General features: G+C 46.9%; 1 long non-coding RNA gene across 1 annotated transcript in view; it reads left to right on the top strand.

The window, feature by feature from the left end:
* Nucleotides 1–15,217, top strand: part of LOC144134907 (uncharacterized) — a 29,994-nt gene extending 14,777 nt beyond the window's left edge. The window contains exons 4-5 of the long non-coding RNA XR_013315294.1: nt 10,125–10,222; nt 14,972–15,217. This is a non-coding gene — a long non-coding RNA (uncharacterized LOC144134907). The remainder of the gene's footprint in view (nt 1–10,124; nt 10,223–14,971) is intronic.
* Nucleotides 15,218–19,674: the final 4,457 nt, after the last annotated feature.

Raw genomic sequence — 19,674 nt, 5'->3', positions numbered from 1 at the left:
GAGCCCAGCTGAGAAAGCGTCTCCTGTATATTGGGGATGGGGTATGGATCGATGCGAGTTACGGCATTTAGTTTGCGGTAGTCCACTACCAATCGATACGAGCCATCTGGCTTTTCCGCCAATAGTGCTGGTGCTCCCCAGGGTGACTTTGAGTGTTCGACAATGCCGCGATCAATCAGGTCCTGCACCCGCCGCTCCATCTCCTCACGTCGGGAGTAAGGAATCCTGTACGCACGCTGGAAAACGGGCGATGAAGTGCCGGTTTCTATCCTGTGCTTTATAACGCCACAGCAGCCCAAATCCAGGTTGGACGCGGCGAATACCTCCGAGTAGTCGTTCAGCAAACCAGCCAGAGCCTCCCTCTCCCTGGATTTTACGTGAGAAAGATCGAACGACACCTTTGGAGCAGCCGAAGGACTAGCATGCTCTACAGTTGCGAGTACCGTATCGGTGGGCTCACGTTTCTCTATCGCAGAGGTGAAGAAAGCCAATGTTTTGTTCTTGGGAAGGCTCAGTGGCTGCTGGCTACAGTTAACCACCCGTAGGGGCACTCTTTGGGCGTCATTAACTGTCACGATGCACGCGGCTGCCTTCAGGCCATTGCTGAGAGAGTCGACCGGCTCAAGCACTCCCACGGCGCCGCTCTCTACATCTGAAGGCACAAACGCGTACAAAATGTGCTCCGACCAAGGAAGGACGACCGCCTCCTCGACCAGCCTGACGGCAACCCGCGAATATACCTTCTCCAATGATCCCACTGTTTGACGGGTGTCAATATCGGTAATGCGAATCTCAGCCCCTCTCCTGTTCAAAAACGGAACTTTTGAGCCGCCCGCATTAACCTCTTCCTCAGAGAATGAGACTACTACCTTCCCTTTTCTCAAAAAATCGTGCCCTAATATACCTGACACTCCGTTTGGCAGAGACACCGTGTCCGGGCATACGTAGCAGGGGTGCTCCAATGCAATTCCGCCGAGAGAGAAGTGTAACCGGTAGAGTCCACTTATGCCAAGAGGATCCCCCGTTATGCCTACAAATTTGGTTGCCATACCACCAGACGCTTCAAACACCTCGCGGTCCCCCTTCATTCGGAGCGTGTTAAAACTGCTCTCCTTAAGCAATGTCACCTTTGGCCCCGTATCTATCAACAATTCCATGCAACAACCATTTAACTTGCAACGCACAACAGGGCATGCCTCGTCGGCCACACAAACTACCACCACCTCATCATCCACTGCTCCCTCCCCACGCTCCTCAAACTGGGGAGGACTAACTAGTTTTTTGTCTCGGTATCTGGAGCCCCGCTGTAGGCTTGCTTAGGGCGTGTCTCGCCTGCTTCTCTTTGTGGCTCCCCACGGCGCACGTTTTGGCAGAACCTGGCGATGTGTCCGCGACCCTGGCAAGCGAAGCATACGATTTCTTCAAAATCTCGCATACCGCGCCTGTAGCTTTGTGGCGGTCTCCGGTTTCCAGCGAATGAGCGCTGTTGAGCGCGCGCTTCAACCTGGCGTTCTACCTGCTGAGATAGCAGCTGTTCTAAGCGATCTAATCGCTCTGTCAAGAGAGCAACCTCAGGGTTGAGCACCGCTCTCTCTATGACGCGTACTCTGGCTGCGGCTGTTGTTAACGCCTCATTTCGTTCCTCATCCAATGCGGCCTCCACGGCTTGGACGAAATTGCTCGGCTTGCGCGAGAGCACGAACCGGCGCACGGGGTCTTGCAGACCAGCCACGAACAAAGCGGTCATTTCCTCTTTAAGTATATCCTCCGCGTATTTCTTCTTTAGCTGGTCTCCTTCCTCCTCCCTGCTTAACGTATCGCGCGCTAAGCGCTGAAGCCGCGACGCAAACGTTCGCACGTCCTCCCCTACCATCTGTCCGGCGTCACGGAACCTCTGTACCCGCACGTGACGTGGTTCAGTGTCGAAATGCTCAAACGCGAGCTTCTTAAATTCCGCAAATGATTTTGTGGATTTTACTTTTTCGTCTCGCCATGCAAAATCATGAGCAGCTCCTGCCATCTTACACCTCGCCATTCTCAGCATTTGAGCATCTGACCATTCCTCCATTTTCCCAATCTCTTCTAGCATGGAAAAGAAATCGCAGATTGGAACCCCTGTCTTATCTCCCGTAAACGTCAGAATGACGCTTCCTAATGCCAGCATGCTTGCTCCGAGCGACGGCTGTGGAGTGGGAGCTCCCTCAGATAAAGACATTTTTTTTTCAAGCCCTCCGGTGCCTCAAGCCTCTCAAATGGGGGTAAAAGTCCCACAATCAGTCCCGTGATTCCCTTTAGATTACAATTTTGAAGTCATGAATGTCGCAGCATTCAGAGGACATTTGCTTTTGAGACCCCACTTCTGACACCAGTGTGATGACCCCCATAATCCGCAGGTTCACACGGGACGGAGAGGCAAAGAGACACCGTATGGCTCAGTTTAAACAAACAGATATATTCAATAATTATACATGATTAAGATTCAGAGGCTGGGGCGTCCGAGCTTACGTGCCGACGACTTCATGGGGGAGATGGAGTGGCTCCGGAGTTGGGCTTCGAGCGGTTGCTGGCAGAAGCTGCACGCCGTCGGGCTTCGGCGCTGAAGGCCCTCTTGGCGAACGATGTCGTCCTGAGCGTCCTTCTTCCGTACTGCTTGTCGATTTTTATATCCTCTTCTCCACACTCCCTAGGGTGAGGACGCCCACGCCGGAGGGGAAGGAGGGGGGCTAGGGCTTTCACTTGGGCGCACAAACATACCACCGCACTTATGGTCTCGCCCCCCTCACGTGTTGAGTCCGAGGGAAAGAAGGTTGTCTTTGAGGTAGCGCATAGCGTCGGCTGTGGTAAGGCGCGCTCTGGCCCGCTGACAGTTCCCGCGGGTCGCCGGCCTCCGCTCTCCATCCATCAACTGACACTCGCTCCTCAAGGTAAGGCGCGCTCTGGCCAGCTGACAGTTCCCGCGGGTCACCGGCCGGGAAAGTGGTCCCTTCTCCTGGGATGTGCTCGGGAGGCCTCCCCTGGAACCGCCACGGTAATTGAGGAGGATAAAGCCCGTTTCCCCGCGGCGGCGGCGGCGGGTCCGGTTGGGTCCGGTTGGGCTTAAACCCCTTCGTTCTGGTCGTCACTCTCAGAGAGCATGGCTGGGTAATTGATGATGCCGCTGTCATCTGGGTCTCCGTCTACACCGCGCCGTCGAACGCGGAACCTCGTAGCACACACAAGGAACGTCACAAATGTTCTGCGTCCCGCAAAGCACCCGCCACAGGTCATTGGCCTTTCTTTCAGCATAGATGGCCTGCCTTTGTCAAAGAGCTCCCGTCTGCAGCTCCGGCCAATTCAATGTCAGATTCAACTTAGTGCCACCCATAAATTACCAGAGCCAGTGATTGTTGGTGCTTTTCTGGGCCCTGCAAAGCCAAATTCTGCCAATAAAATCCTTCACCCTTTTGTTCTCGAGCTTAAAAGTTTAGTTCGGGTAGGTCTAATGATCTCTGGCAAACTGGTTAAGGTAGAAATCAGGAACTTTATGTCCACATGAATTATATGGTTAGCTTTAAATTTTTAAGATGTTCAGCACCTTCATTCAAGAAATGGAATCAGCCTTGTGTATGCTCCTAGTTTTTTTGTGTTATGCTAATGCAATGAATATTGTTTTAATTTGATAAATTTTTAATGTCGGGCTTCATCTCAATAAAATATTTTAATGCAAATTCGTTAGTTCCATGATGTTGGAGGGACAACGCCTGAATCCTGCACCAGGAGTATTCTTAGGACTGTCATGGTTGACAAGCTGGCCGCGTTGTTCTCATTTCACGGCAAAAGAGGAAAACTGGCTTTCAGTGATCTTCAGATTTGCAGTTGCGTTGTTGGTAAGCATGAGTCAACATTTCTGCATGCATTTGAGCTCAAACTTTAGGTCATCAAGAGTTCGGCATGAGAGCTTTCTTGGCATTCTTACAAAATTTTGGAAACAAATGCAGAGGAAGGTGGCATCATAAAATTTCTCCATTGCAATTGGTGTACCTTACCTTTTTCTGCCACGACCTACTTTCCCACTTACCTTGTAAAGGGAGGGACATGAAATGTGCATTTACTGAACACATCACCCGTTATGTCGATTGCGGTTATCGTGGTAGAAAACACATATGCTAAACTTTTCCTCATGCCCAATACACATCACAATGGCTCTCAGACCTCCTTTCTTCCTATGTTCCTTTTAAATGCGACAGCTCCAGTGATCCACCACTGGACCTTCGCTCCATTCTCTGGCTCTGTCTTGCATGGACACATAACCCCCGTTCTACGCCCTGCAGTTGCTGCTCTGCCTTCCAAGGCTTCCAACTAATCTTCCAGGACACTTTTTCACAACCAAAATATGTGCTGTTTTTTGAACTGTCTCTTTGTTGGGCAGCGCATAAAGCAGTTAGGGGGGCAGACGAGATTAGGAAGTTTGCGGGGATAATGTGGCCGCGGCTTGCACAGGAGCGGGTTAATTGGCAAAATATGGGAGAAGCCTTTGTCCTGCAATGAACTTAGTACAGGCTGATGATGATGATATATGCAACCAACTAAAAGTAAAGCTGCTGAAAGTACTTCACCTTGGCTGTTCATGCAAGTGTTAAAATTAGCGGAGCCTAAGGTCACTGTTTGCCCCCACGGTTTAAGTTTGCATTTAAGAATTAGCTTGTTGATTGTTACGCTGCTCTACAGGCAGTGATCTTTGCAGCAACTAGAACTCTAAACACAGTAATGCAAAACCGAGAAACTTATATTCATGTTTCTTTTGCTAGCTGCTCTAGAGGCTGCCCATAGCTGCAATGACCATAAAGTGGAAGCAGCCATTAAGGATTGGCTGCGTCATGCACCTGCGAGACATCGAGGCTCCTCAAAAACGTAAAATAGCTTGTTTGCTTCCTAAATTTTTATGCCCACTGGTTGACTGAAAACATTTTGATAAAGATGGCCTACTGGAAACAGTCAGAATGTGATACATTGCTTTATACATGAGTTTGACTTTTATTCTGGTCATTTAATAAATTTTTAACGAGATTGTTTAGCTTCTATGCAACCAAACTTTCATTTTCCTGGAAAACTGCAACATGTGTGACTGTATATTTGTTTCTGCCTGCTAAGCCTTGTAAATGTTCAATTAACTGAATGATTTGACATTCTACTGTGTTGCTATTGCTTTCTGTGCTGCTTTTTTTAAAATATTTTCTAGAAGAGCATAATCTACCCTCCTCATTTTATAATGTTTCGTTAAAGCAATGTAGATATGTAAGTGTAATGTACACAAGTGAAAATTGTTTCAATTTCAGATTTGTTTAAGTTATCTTTCTCAGCTGCTGGTAACTAATTGCAGTCTGACCCCATTATGTGGAAAGTTGTGGCTTGCTGATTGTGCTAACACGTGGTGTCCATGATATTGCTTCTGGAATTGGAGAATGGTTTTCAGTCCAGGAATAATCAATGTCTGTTACCTACTTTAGTTAGTGAGCTGTCTTGCCGTATTGGTTTCTTTTCCCTGGAAGGGATGACTTAGAAGCTTGAGAACTAATGTCACCATAATGTTTTGAGTAGATATACATTTTATATAAATACTGGTTGTCAGGTTACCTTTTGCATCAAGCTTTGAGAGCAATAAATTTTTGTGCAGCCAAGTAGTGGCCATCTGTCACTGTCGGAACATTACAGCCTCAGCCTGCGATGAAATCACCATGCTTCCCACCGACCCTATATTCTCACAACCAGGCTTTGAGAGTTTGAGTGCACAGACACAAACTTTTCATCTACTGTGCTAACCTTTTGTTTAAGAAAGCTCTAGTCTTTCTCATCTGTATTCATGAGCATCTTAAACAAGACGCATCCTAAGTTGCTTAGCTATGTAAGTGACAAAAGAGCTATATGACAAGTCTCTCGTGTAAAAAGGGTGCCTGTCAACATCTGAAGCTTGTCAACATCTGAGTGAATAACTGCATATGCTTGTTTTCTTTAATATGACATTTTACCACCCTATGCTAGTTTTATTTATGGCTTTTGACATTTTTACCACCCTGTGTTAGTTTTGTTTGTTATGGCTTTTCTGATGCAGATATTCTAAATTAAAAGCATTCATGCTAAGTAACTTGTCATTGTTGCTTAAACTGGTGGAGTTATATTATCAAAGCCATTCATTTTTCCTTCCTTAATTTAGTGCACACTCTGTTGAGTGTAAGCATCAGCAAGAGGACTGTATTGTGCTTCAGCAGCTTTCGATTGCTGCTCTGCAATGCTGAACAGTTGTACTATCAGGAGCAAAAGTTTGTGGGACATGGGTGTGCGGAAAAACATTTATTCCGGCACAGTAGCGTAATCCACCCACCTGATCTGTATGGAAGCTTATTCCTCTCTTAACTACAATAAGTTTTGTTCCCAGAACTCGGCCTCCTGCAAACTGTTATAGACACCATAGTGGGACCAAGTGTATAGTGTCTATAACCGTAGTGTGTTGCTCTTATTTTCAGTAAAGCACACTCAAGGCTAGCAGGCAGCTTAAGTCAGCAACATAAATTCGTGTGATGCTATTGTGTGTGCAGTTCATTTTTATTGAGGTGAAATTCATGGCAGAGTAACCATTTGTATCAAATGACAGTATGCCAGTTTTCATACGTATGAGGTACATAAGACATCTATGTAGCATTTGTGGCCACCCAGTGGATGCGGCAAATATCCAACTACGAGGTTTAGTGCACATTCATTACTAGAGGTACAGAGGCACCTTTGGTGATCTGTTGAATATATTCAGTGTGTTTCATGGACAAATTAGGATATCCATTAGAAGTACGCTTTGTGATGATGATACACATAGATATTCCCTGGATGCGACAAATATCCCACCATGTGATCTAATGCACATACTGTGCTAGAGGTACCGATGCATTTGTGATGATCAGTGGAACATCTTCAGTGTTCTGTGCACTAATTGGAATGTCTATAAGAAGTACACAATATCCAGCACTACGCATTCTTAGGATGTTCAAAGGGCATATTTGGTTATCTGGGGTTGTGCAGAAAGTTCGCAGACTGAACGATTTCAGCGGAAAATGCTCGCTGCAAATCATTTTTATAGGTTTTCACCAACATATCAGCCTGCTGTGCCAGAGAGGCCTCGCTCCCAACTTCTGTCAGCAATTTTAAGAATCCGAACCTTTCGCAGAGTTCAGTGTAGGCAGCCTTTCGCGCTCGCAAAGTAGAGCCTATACTGTCAATTAAAACGTTGTAGGTCTCTACAACAAACTTTTTTCTACCTTGTAGCACACTATCGCTTTTTCCGTCCGGGTGCTTGATACCGACAACATCCCGATAGCATTGATTGGTACTTAGCGTGCGTGCTCTCTCTTTGAAGGTATCAAAGAGAGGTCGCAAAGAATTTACAAAGCCTTCTAGAGAGCTCAGCTGGTCTACAGCAGTTGAAATCTCTAGGCCTGGTTTCCGAAGTGCTACGCTCGTTTTGTCAAAGCGCTCCATGGTTTCACTCCAGAAAATCGCCATGAATGCTGTCTCAAGTTTTCTCATTTTCTTGAAGAGAGAGTGCACTTCGTTCCTAGTGTCACCGTTTTTTTCCTCGTTCTTTGATATAGCTTCGAGGCAACACAAGACTGCATTGAAATTTCTCAGAATGGCCTTACATGATTCAGCATGTCTTGACCACCTGGTCTCAGAGAGACTTTTCAAAACAAGCTGCTGGCCAGTTCCGCCCGTGCTGTCCTAAAGATACCTCCATCGCTTAGGTTTATCGCAGCGATTGATGCGTCAGAAAGTTTCGAACGGTCTTTCTTGCAGAACCACTCGGAGTTGGAAATAACACTAAGAGAATTAGCAGTGACACCACGTTCAACATAACAGGGCGTGTTTTGAAGTGCCCTGTAACAGTGGGGCCTGCAGTAATTTTGCCAGTAGAGTGTAAACAGAGCACACCGGCTGTGACAGTTCAGGGAATCTTCTGCATGTGTTGTCATTATCGTGGCTGACCGCTATTCTGTGTCATATTGCAGGCGGCTCCCTCGGTCTCCCGTCATGCATTGCTCGCCGCCCAGGGCAATGGAGGGAGCTCGGGCAGCAGCACAGCGAGCTCCTAGCTGCCGTGCCTTCGTCACGTGGGTGTGAGCCGGGACGACCGCATCTTCTTTTCCGCAGGTTGCGTTCGGAAGAGAAATGGATGTCTCGGGTGAGGAAGAGGGTAGCCGTTATTGGCCCATGCCTTTCGTTGAAATCGCAGTTGTTTGTGAAGCAAAAAAAGAAAAATAAAGGCGCACTTCAGTCTTCTTACGTGCGGAAATGCGAAAGCATTTCGAGTTCTGCCGTCTCCTCTTTCACTTTGTAATGTAATTAATCATCGAAGGTAGTTCATTAAATGAAGCAGTCAAGGAATTTGCCATTTTCTCTTTATTAACTCTTACTTGGTGTTATTAATCACTGATTAATTTGTTCTATTGTTTAATTGCTTGCTATTATGTTTGTGCGTTTATTTCTCGAGGAATGACCAGTAATTCACCAATTTTGTCAAATACGCCGAGTATTTATGAAATTAATTGCCTGTAGAGAAAAATTAGCACCTTTCGTACAGACCGACAGCAATACATTTGTGGACAAGAATAGGTGAAAACGTAATCGTTACACGCATTCATACATTAAAATTTGAAGTGCTAAGCGGTGCACCGTAACGCGCAGAACTCGGCGAAAGTTGTTGCCATCGTGGTGGCTGTCCCTTTAGAACACCTACAGTAAAACAGTAATGTCTTAGACCTGGTTATTTTGTGCCAATACCTGGACTACTGCAATGCACAGTCACTTGATTGTCACGTGATCGGATGTCGGCAGTGTGTGCATACACATCCAACATCCGCCGGGACGCCCTCTTTAACAACTCTTGCAGCAAAACCCGCTAAAAATTTAGTGTGTCTACCTAAGGCTGAACTCCTTCTTAAAGATTTTGACATTTTTCTTTTCGCTTCATGGAGCGAGTTATGTGGCCTGTGTTCTCTTCGGGCAATGAAGCACATCGTACTTCTAAAGATGCTCCAGAATCTGCATGCACAGCCGTTTTCATTTTTGGTTTAATTGAAATTCCGCGAACAAAACCGTGACTTCACTCTCGCTAACCAACTTATCCACCGCTAAAGGTCATCAGTAAGAGGAATATGAAATCGCGCATTGAGCTTGAGGTTGCAGGATCGAAGTTGCGGGAGGTGAAATGCGAAAGTGGGCACATGCTTTAGGATCTGAGTGCAAGTTGAAGAACACCAGGTGGTTGAAATTGATCTTGAGACACCTCGTCCCCCCCCCCCGCACACACACACACACACACACACAGACACTACTGCCTTCTTTATATAGACTACGTAAACCGTCCGGATGCTAAACATTGGGTATTACTACGAAATGATACGTTGAGCTGAGATTGGCTGCCGATCTTGCAAGCCTGAAATGACCACTGGTCCCAAATAGACATAATGATCTGCCGTTCTTTAGAGGCAGGAGTGTGGCATGCATACAGTAGGGACCCTTAATTGATTTCGATGGTCATACTCTAATGCAGTACATCTGTGCAGGTGGTGCTTACGAGTATTCTAATCAAACTGAAAAGCTATGCGAGGACTCGTCATTTACAAATATCTTTTTTTTTTAAAATTGCAGACCCCAACCTATTAGCGCGACAGCTCACTGCACGTTATAAGCAGTACGTATAACCCAATGCCCTGAATGGGCAATTTTGGAGAGCCTTTGCATTGAGCGTACCCATAAACGTGGGCTGGATGGGGCACCGCGGGGTTGAATTCCAGCCTTTCTTTTTTATTTTAATTTTTTTTCTGGCGCGTCTGCGTGTGTCGAATTTTTCGAAAACGTAGCGCGAAAAAATGACACAGATGAAGGCAGACACAGGACATCGGCGCTGTTGAAAAATGTAAATGCTCCTACTCGCCCACTTTAGCACAGCCGTGTAATATCCAGCATTCGTGCGCTTTTCTTAACAGCAGCAAATATCAGTTCATGATTCCTTTCAGTAGCGAATTAATGACGTTGGGAGAACCGGTATTGTTTGTTGTTCCATTTTCTTGATTATCCTGAGGCTGACTTCGCCTTCGCAGGGTAGCTGTCGGTGCTTTGGATGTGGAAGCTGGCCGGAGTCGCTCGGGGGAGTGGGGAGGAAAATCTTCCCAAGTTGAAACTCCGGCAGCCAAGGAAGGTGGGTATCTGTCTTCGATACACTTCCCACGAAGCGTGCAATGTCTCTCTCTGTGCGGAGTCTCCGCTCTGGGCTACTGATAGATGCGGGGACACACCCATCATTATGAGAATTCGGCGTCGTTGGAAAAACAAACTCCTGCCACTGGGTGCGGCTTTGCCAGTAGGGAAGAAGTCGTGAGATGTTATTCCTGTAACCCGCCCCACCATATACGGGACGTTTCACTTAATACTGTCAGCACAATTTTTAAAAGCAGTCTATGTTGAGTTAGAAGAGTGCTTTTTTCGTCGTAGCATTTTCAGCGGTGTAGGGCATCAGAATACATCCAAGACCTGCTAACTAGCAGAATGATCGACAAATAATGAATTGTTCATTTTCAACTATTTCGGTTTGAGAAGAGGGTTAGAGATACGCCCTATATTGAGCATGTTGCGGACAATACCTATTGGGGAGCATTAAGATTTTTTAATGAAAGCTAAAAACTCGCTTTAATATTCAGTGTGACGAGGGATAGAGATCAGCTGAAAAACAATTAGTTACGGCAAGTTACCGCAAGTCAGTTTTCGCAAGAGCTACTGTGAATCTTTGGTGCATGGTGTAGCGGCGGCGTTCGCATCATCGGCACATCTTTCAGCTATGTCGCACCTGTGCGACGCGAGATTGTCTGCTCCGCATGTGCAAACGCACTGAGACGACGGTCAACTGGCGAGGGGTACATTCACGTCCGACTCCCAAAAAGAAATGGCTGCTTAGCGCGGCTAAGCCCGGTTACAGATTAGGCCGCGATTATGGATGGAAAAGCTTAATCGAAAGCATTGTTATGTGTGATTATGCTGCATTGCTAAGCGAGTTTATACTCAACCTCTTCGTCCGTTGCCGAAGTCGTACGCGGTGGAGGTAGTAGCAGCGGCTGCCTCCAAAGCTCTTCGTTGCCGCCTTTTGGCATCCTTCAACCATCGTTGAGCCAGTCAAGTCGTCTTCGGTAACGTCAGGGGCTAATCTGTAACCGGGCTCAGCCGAACTAAGCCGCAGCCATTTTTTTGGGGAGCCGGACGTGAGAGCCCCCCTCGCCAGTTGACCGTCGTCTCAGCCCGTCTGCACATGTGCAGCAAACAATCTCGCGTCACACCGGTCCGCCGTAGCTGACATAAGTGCCGATGATGCAGACAACGCCGCTATGCCATGCGCCGAAGATTCTCAGTAGCACTTGGGGAAATTGACTTGCGGTAACTGGCGGTAAATGTAATTTTTTTCAGCTGATCTGTATCCCTCATTACACCGAATATTAAAGCCAATTTTTAGTTTTGATTTTAAAAATTTTCTAACCCACGATAGGTATTGTCCCAAACATGTTCACTATAGTGCGTTCTGCTTTGCTGCCTGTCAGGTTATGTTGTAGCTGATGACTTCATTTGCGCTAGCAACAGGTCGCACCAGGAAATGCAATGGGTATGGGGGCAACATATCTTCACTTTTTTGTCTCCACATTTGCATGTCCGCTAAGGTGAGACTGGCAGCCAGCAGTTATCCATTTTCTTTCGAGTTTAGATGCTCTTGGTGGTAGCCAGTAAATGAAAATGATAAAGGCTAAAAAAGAGAGAGGAAATGTAGTGCATAGCAAGTGTACCACCGTCTGGTGCCCAAATGAGAAGGTAATTAGATCTTTTCTGCCTCTTCAATACTGTGCAATGATAACTAAAGTGACCTACAGAATCGAACGAAGAAGGTATGTGATCACTCCCTGCTATCTATGCATTGTCCCTTGTCTCAACTACTCTGTACGAAACACATATATGTTGACATTATTAATCAGGCACACATGAACACCATTTGGAACAGCTGGCTCGAACTGCATGCCGCTTATGTTTCTGATTCATTATTCACAGGAAGTGATACCACTGACGTCGACTCGTGCATTCATTAGCAGCTGAAGTACAGCGTGTCGCTTCATGAGTTTGGCTGTTCTGTCTTCCCCATTTGCTGCCTTCTTTCACAATAGCTTTCTCTAATTCACGGTTACAGTGCGACAGAGGAGACACTGAAGAAACGAATCAACACAGCCTTGCCTATTGCATCACTTATTCTGTGTCCTGTTCATTGCACTGTAACCATGGAATACAGAGTACAGCTCGCCCAACAAGTTTTGCAGCTTTCTCGCAGCGACGCGGCAGAGACTTTCGAATCATCCTTGTGCACACCATTCGGAGTTGGAGCCCACCGCGTGAAATTGGTGCATCGCACCTGGACAGGAGTAGCAATGACAATTGGTGGGAGAGGGAAGTCAATTATGTATTCAAAATAAGAGTCAAAACGACAGAAGCGCCCTTTAACAGTGGGGCCTGTAGTAATTTTGCCAGTAAAGTAAACGTAGGACCCCGGCTATGGCAGTTTAGGGAATCCTCTTGCATGTGTCGTCATTACCACGGCTGACCGCTATTCTGTGTCATATTGCAGACGACAGCTTCGGTCTCACGTCAGGCTCAAGCATTGCTCGCCGCCGACGAAAATGGAGGGGGCCTCGGGCAGCAGCACAGCGAGCAACTGCCGTGCCTTCGTCACGTGGGTGTGAGCCGGGACGACCGCCACGTCTACTCCGCAGTGTGCGGGCGTGGAAGCGGAGGGTGTCTCGGGTGAGGAAGAGGATGGAATGATAACCAGATTTGGGCCTGCGATTGCCCCGTGCCTTTCGACGACATCGCAGTTGTTTATGAAGCAAAAAAAATTTAGAGGTGCACTTAAGTATTTTTAAGCATTTCAAGTTCTGTTGTCTCCTCTGTTACTTAGTAATTATTTATAGTTAGTAGTTAATTAAATTAAACAGTCAAGGAATATGTCATTTATCCTTTATTAACCCTTGCCTAGTGTTATTAATCACTAAGTAATCAGTTTTGTTAGTTAAATATAGTTATTGTTTTTGTTCGTTCATTTCTGGAGGAATTACCAGTAATTCACCAACTTCATCAATTTCCTCCGAGTGTTCAGCGAAATTAATTGCCTTTAGTGAAAAATCCTCACCTTTTATGCGTACCAACGGACAAACATTTGCGGACAAGAAGAGGTGAAAACATAGCCGTTACACGCATCCATGCATTAAAATTTTCAAGTGCTAAACCCAGCATCGTTAAGTGCAGAACACGGCGAAAGCTGTAGCATTCTTGCTGGCTGTCCCTTTAGGATGCCTAACGACTGTGTATGCCTACACATTCAACATCCGCTGGTACGGGCTCCTTATAACAGCTCTTGCAGCAAAACCCGCAACTCAAAATTTGGTGTGCCAACCTAAGGTTGACCTCTTCCTCGAAGATTGACATTTTTCTTTTTGCTCTTGATGCCTGAAGAGACCACTGCTACTAAATGGACATAACAATCTGCAGTTTTTAGAAGCAGGAGTATGCCGTGCATATGTGTAGCTGGTGGCACGAATAACCATTTTGAAGCGAGAGCTTCACTATGTAAGTAAAACCGATTTCGCCGTGCACTGCCGGTAGACCTTGAAGTGAGCCAGAGGTCAAGTGTGGTCCACCATGGTGTCGGACAACTTGACCTTTAAACTTTGACCTTGACCTTCGACCTTTCGATTCGCCGGTAGAAGGCGATATACAATAGACCGCAGCGTTCATTGGGTGACCAGCCTCTCGTGACTAACCATTAATTTAAATGCCATCTGCCAGGGTGACAATTGAGTGCAACGCACTCAACGTTACAGACCCCAAGCCGCGACGAGCTGCCTGATACACCACATCTGTCGCTCTGTAACCAGGCTGAGCAGTAGTTAAACCACAGCTAATTTGTTCAAGGGACCCTTAAAAAATGTTGACGGTCATACTCTAATCCTGTAGATCTGTACAGGTGGCCTTTGTGAGTATTCGAAAAAAATTGAAAACGTTTGCGTGGGCTCTACATTTACAAATAACGCTTAGCAGAGGTGCCGCCCTCTGGTGCCCAAATAGGGAGGTAATTCGGGTTTTTCTGCCTCTTCAAAACCGGCACGAAACGCTAACTAAAGTGACCCACAAAATCGAACGAAGAACGTTTGTGATCACGCGCTGCTATCTCTGCGAGGTCCCTTGTCTCAACAAGGTTGTACGATGCAGCTGTGTTGAAATTATTATACAGGCACGTATGAACACCATTCGCCACAGCTGCGTCGAACCACACGTCGCTTATGCTTCGCGCTTCTATATCCACTGTCTGTGGTATCACTCGCGTTGACTTACGAGTCATTATAAATGCCTAAGTAGAGCCTGTCGTTTTGTGATTGTGGCTGCTCTGTCTTCACCACTGGCTGGCTTCTTAGATGTAGCTTTCTCCATCCCATGGTTACAGTACGACAGTCGCGATTCAAAATAAAGGACACAACTCAGCTGCGTGTGTTGTGCTGTGTCCTTAATTTTGTGAGCTGTCCATCGCGTTGTAACCATAGAACACGAAACCCAACTCGCCCAACAAGTTTGTAGATTTTTCGCAGTGATGGACGCGGCAGAAGGTTTTGCACTGTCTTTCTTGCGCTGACCACTCAGAGTTAGAACTACAACTAGGAGAGAAGTAGCAGTGACACCACGCAGGAGAGGAAAGACAGTAAAATATCCAAAGTAACAGAGCGCGTTCTGAAGCGCCCTGTGAGAGTGGGGCATGTAGTAATTTTGCCAGTAGAGTGTAAACAGAGGACCCCGGCTGTGGCAGTTCAGGGAATACTCTTGCATGTATTGTCATTACCGAGACTCACCGCTATTCTGTGTGATATTGCAGGCGGCAGTTCCGGTCTCCCATCAGGCGCATACAATGCTCGATGTTGACGGCAATGGAGGGGCCCTCGGGCAGCAGCACAGCGAGCTCCTGCCGTGCCTTCGTCACGTGGGTGTGAGCCGGGACTACCGCCCTGTCTACTCCGTAGCTTGCAGGCGTGGAAGCGGAGGGTGTCTCGGGTGAGGAACAGGATGGAATAATAACCAGATTTGGGACCGTGATTGCTCCGTGCCTTTTGACGACATCGCAGTTGTTTATGAAGCAAAAAAAATTTAGTGGCGCACTTAAGTCTTCTTAAGCATTTTGAGTTCCGTTGTCTCCTCTGTTACTTAGTAATTATTTACAGTTAGTAGTTTTATCCTCGAGGGGGCCTCGAGCAGAGCATAGCCAGCTCCTAGCTACCATGCCTTCGCCACGTGTGTGTGACCCGGGACGCCGACGAACCTCCCAACCGCCCAGTCTTCTCCGCAGGGGAGAGGTGGTTGCCGCAGGTGAGGAGGACTGATACCAGAGTTGCGCTGGTTATTGGCCCAAGCCCTTCGATGACGTCGTAGTTATGTAACAGGCAAAATAATTACAACCACTTAACTGCATGTACGGCCACTGACGTAAGAAAAATGGTTTGGTTTATGGGGGTTTAACGTCCCAGGCTACGCGGGCTATGAGGGACACCGTAGTGAAGGGCTGCGGAAACTTTGACCACATGGGGTTCTTTAACGTTCACTAACATAGCACAGTACACGGACCTCTTGAATTTCGCCCCATTGAAATGCGACCGCCGCAGCCGTTATCGAACCCGCGTCTTTCGGGCTGTAAATTGTGGGGTTTAACGTCCTGAAGCGGCATAGTATGGACAGTGAAGGATGCCCTGGTGGAGGCCACACGTGCTTTTTTCCATGTGGCCTTCATCGCAATGCAGCCGCCACTGCCTCCATTCGATCCCGCGATCTTGGGATCAGTAGCCGACAGCCAAAGCCACTGAGCCATCGCAGAAAGTTCAGTGATATGCGCTAGCTACTTCGTGCAATGATTAATGCAGTGACGTCACGCGTGACGGAACGACGATTGTGTTCATGTTATGGGAAACTTAACGAGTCCCTTTTTAGCCTGAGAAATTGTTTGGAAACGCACAGGGACCCTTTGCAGCACAGCGCGTGTGCGGGCAGCATCCCGAGAATGTTTGTCCTCCACTCAATCCACCGCTGCATACGTGCAGTGTTCAGAGCACGAGCCTCGGCTGCATCCATTGTCTTCCCGCAGTGTGACTTGTGTGTCCTGTAGCCACTGGCAGTTTTTATCGTCACTGAAGCGAGAGCGGAGGCAGAGGCGCACCGCTGCTAACCTTAAAAAAATGGTTTATAGACAGTTTATGCAGTTCTTGATTGCCTGCTTTCCTATAGATATTTTCTTCTCTGCATTCATAGTCTGTAGACAAAAACCTGTTAAAAATTATATGGCCATTGATCTATAGATTATCTATAGACTGTATGTGATTTGTATTGCCTATACAATGTGGTCTAGGTATTTTATATAGATTATCTACAGAGTGTCTAAAGAAATTTTTGTAAGAGTTAATTGCGGCTCCATCGAATCATGCCACCAAAGGCGAGCGAGTCTCCTCTCAGGAATACCTCTGTGTGCACGCAACTGTGTCACCGGAGTGCCGCCACGTGTATTCTCTTTTCGCCGCCTTCACCTGCTCCTCTTCTCCGCCTTCCACCTTCCTTCTCTCTTTCTATTTCTGCCCTTACCCGCACGGAACGGGGAACTAAAGAAAATACCGGTGAAAAACCGGGTGTGTCTGTGGAATTGCATTTGAACTCAATGTGCAAGTGCTTGCTGACTGATTACTGCACCTTTCCTCTCTAATTTTCATATACTAATAGCTTCCTTAAAATAGCTTGGATTCTATTGAGGCCGTCTTATTGATTCTGCCGCTTTTCTTCTTCTTTTCCCAAGCTAAATTGGGCAACTTGCAGAACGTATCTCCTAAGTAGAACGTTCTTGTGTTCCAGTTGGTAGATTTGAATTAAAGGTAGAACTGCGCGAATAAGAGTGGAGAAGACAAAAATGGAACCGTTTTCGTTTCTATGTTTCTGGCCATGTATTCTTGGCGAAGTTCTACCTTTTGATACCTCCTATCTGCGCGGCCACGTGCGACCTCTACGGTGTACACATCAAATGTATATATATATATGAGTGTAGGCTGATCAATACAGTAGTGCGCTTTGTTATTTAGTCTAGCTTGGGCTGTATTGTCAAGGTGAAGGTGCTCCGCAGATGCCTGGTGCATAACCCATAATTCAGCAACTGGACATTGTGCGCGCACACGTGTTGTCGAGGAAATATGGCGCACGTTCAAAAAATGGATGTCTCCAAAGAAGGAGTAAGAAGAAATAGCCCTCTTTGTCATACCTAAGATGTTTGACGGCATCCAATTGGAGACATTTTTTCCCACTTCGCAAATGGGGGCGTTTTAAAAATTCACACGTTTTCTTTTCCGGAACCAAGGCAGTGCCGTATGGGCAACGTGTCCAGGTGGCACTTCAACTGTCCAAATGCACAATCAAAAATTGCCATCGCCAGTCACTTCAGCCGCGATAAGCGCGAGGCAACAATCTAGACGATTAGAGGCGCGTTTTTGATAAGCTTCTTTGCCTAGATGCTCTTGACATAGCCCAGTCCCCTGATGCTTGATACGTAGGGCTGCATAAGTGCGTGGTAGACACTGGTAGCTCGTGCCTTCAAGCGCAGGCATATGCGGCATAGAAAAGCACTATGAGACCGGTCGCTCCTTTCTGTTCTTTGCTTGGTCCTCTTGCTAGTCTGTATGTTACAGCACTGTGACTGACACGGCAAACTATCATTGCAGGTTGCATATTGCTGCCAAGGTTTTTTGGTTCGTTCTAGCAGCTGCCAGCACGTGACGTGATAGCTGGGATGTGAAGGGCGAGCAGATTTGCAAGACTGTACCCTATCGCGCAACTGTTTCTACGAAGATCGAGATTGTCGTAGGTGATTTCATTGCTTCATCTCATAAGTCATTCGTCACCTTTAAATAGGGCGCAGCCCGTGAGCGGCGAAAATTCCGTTCCTTCGTGATCGCCGCGCACACTTGGTACGTCCGCTCTCGCCAAACGGTGTCTGTTTGGGGCCACGAGATCGGCCAGTAAGGCATTCATCTTTGACGCAAGCCTGGTCGTCTTCCTTCTCGACTGCCTGGCTTCACCACTGCGTGACAATATTTGAACACCTTAGACTGTTTAAATAGAAAAATTTATTATTGCTGCGCTATTTTTTATCTTTTGAGTGTAATATTTCACATGGTAACCAAAAAACAGATTGCTTGGGTACCGAAAGTGTAAGGAAGCAGTCCTCAACGGACGGAGAGCTGTAATAACATTGCCAACTAAATTTTGAAAATTTTCTACTCAGAGCTATAATTTCAAACCAATAAAGTCAGAATGTCGCTGACAGGCTGATTAGTACTCATGTTTTCATGCAGGCTGTTAAAATTGCAACGCATTTGAAATGCTTAACTAGGCGCACTCTAACTACAGTGTGAAGAAACTGTGGTTAAGCGCTGTGCGTGCGACCATAGCTGTGGCCAAACGGTTTTTGTGCGGATGGATGAGTGAAAGACCCCAGAGTGCACCCACAGTATCTTGCGACATTGTGCACTTTGGTCAAAGCTTTCCTTATGCCATATTTTGCGAATCTTTGTACTGTTCATTCTTCAAAGCTGCCAACACGCAAATTTGTCTTTTTGTTTGCTGAGCATGACGCGAACAGATTTATTTCGATTGATCGCATAGAGGTGGAGCTGATTATAGATTGTTCCAGAATGTCGCAGTAACTTTCCACACCCTGTCTCGAAAGTTCGCTATCAGCTTTAAATTAAGCACGGCCTTCAACAGCGGGCATTCTGTTCGTTGACCGCCGAGCACGCTTGTTGCTTTCGCCGCCACCGAGTGATTCACTCCATTGTGGGCTGTTACGACTGTGGTATCGGCAGACCACCGATGACAACCAGTTGTCGTGGCGAGCTGGCTTACGTGAACCCGGGTTCCATCGGGTAGCGTTTCCAAGCCTTCGGGCTGAGGAAAGATGGAACTTGATGTTTGAGAAAACGAAAACAAGCGGGTTTAATGGCACTTTGACAAAACTTTTAACATGTGAAAGAATAGCAAACAGTCAAAAATTTAAAGTTTATGCGTCGAACGACTGGATGAGCCTTGTCGCCAGGGCCCAGAGCGACCTTTCTCACTCAGCACGCTCCGTAAATCACCTAAGGTTCCACCCCTTCATCAGCCAGTGGCCAATCCAACACGAGGCACATTTCCTGGCTGGTTCATCATTTCAAAGCCCCCAGAGCCCACACACAATTCTTTTGCGCTCCCTGAATTCAGAACGGCCCAACGGTCTAGTGTGACGCCCCATCTCGGAACTCGTATAGTTAGAGCTATTAACCCGTGGGCTCCGGATAGCTTGGGAACACGCACGTGGTCAGATAAGTTTCTGGAGCTTTGTTCGCGATGCTAAACTCACTCCCCTTATGGCACCGCACTGCCTTGTACGCAATCAGCCTTCAGCTGGGGCAATAACTTCGCCCCCATTCTGTGCATACCTATGAATTTCAGCTGCCCAGAGGTGCAGCGAGGAACCGGAGCAGTACAGTCCCTGCCATTCCGTCGTTTGCATCTCAG

This window comes from Amblyomma americanum, chromosome 5, assembly GCF_052857255.1.
Source record: "Amblyomma americanum isolate KBUSLIRL-KWMA chromosome 5, ASM5285725v1, whole genome shotgun sequence".
NCBI lineage: Eukaryota > Metazoa > Arthropoda > Arachnida > Ixodida > Ixodidae > Amblyomma > Amblyomma americanum.
Note: the sequence above shows the minus strand (reverse complement) of the source record. Positions and strands in the feature narration are given on the sequence as shown.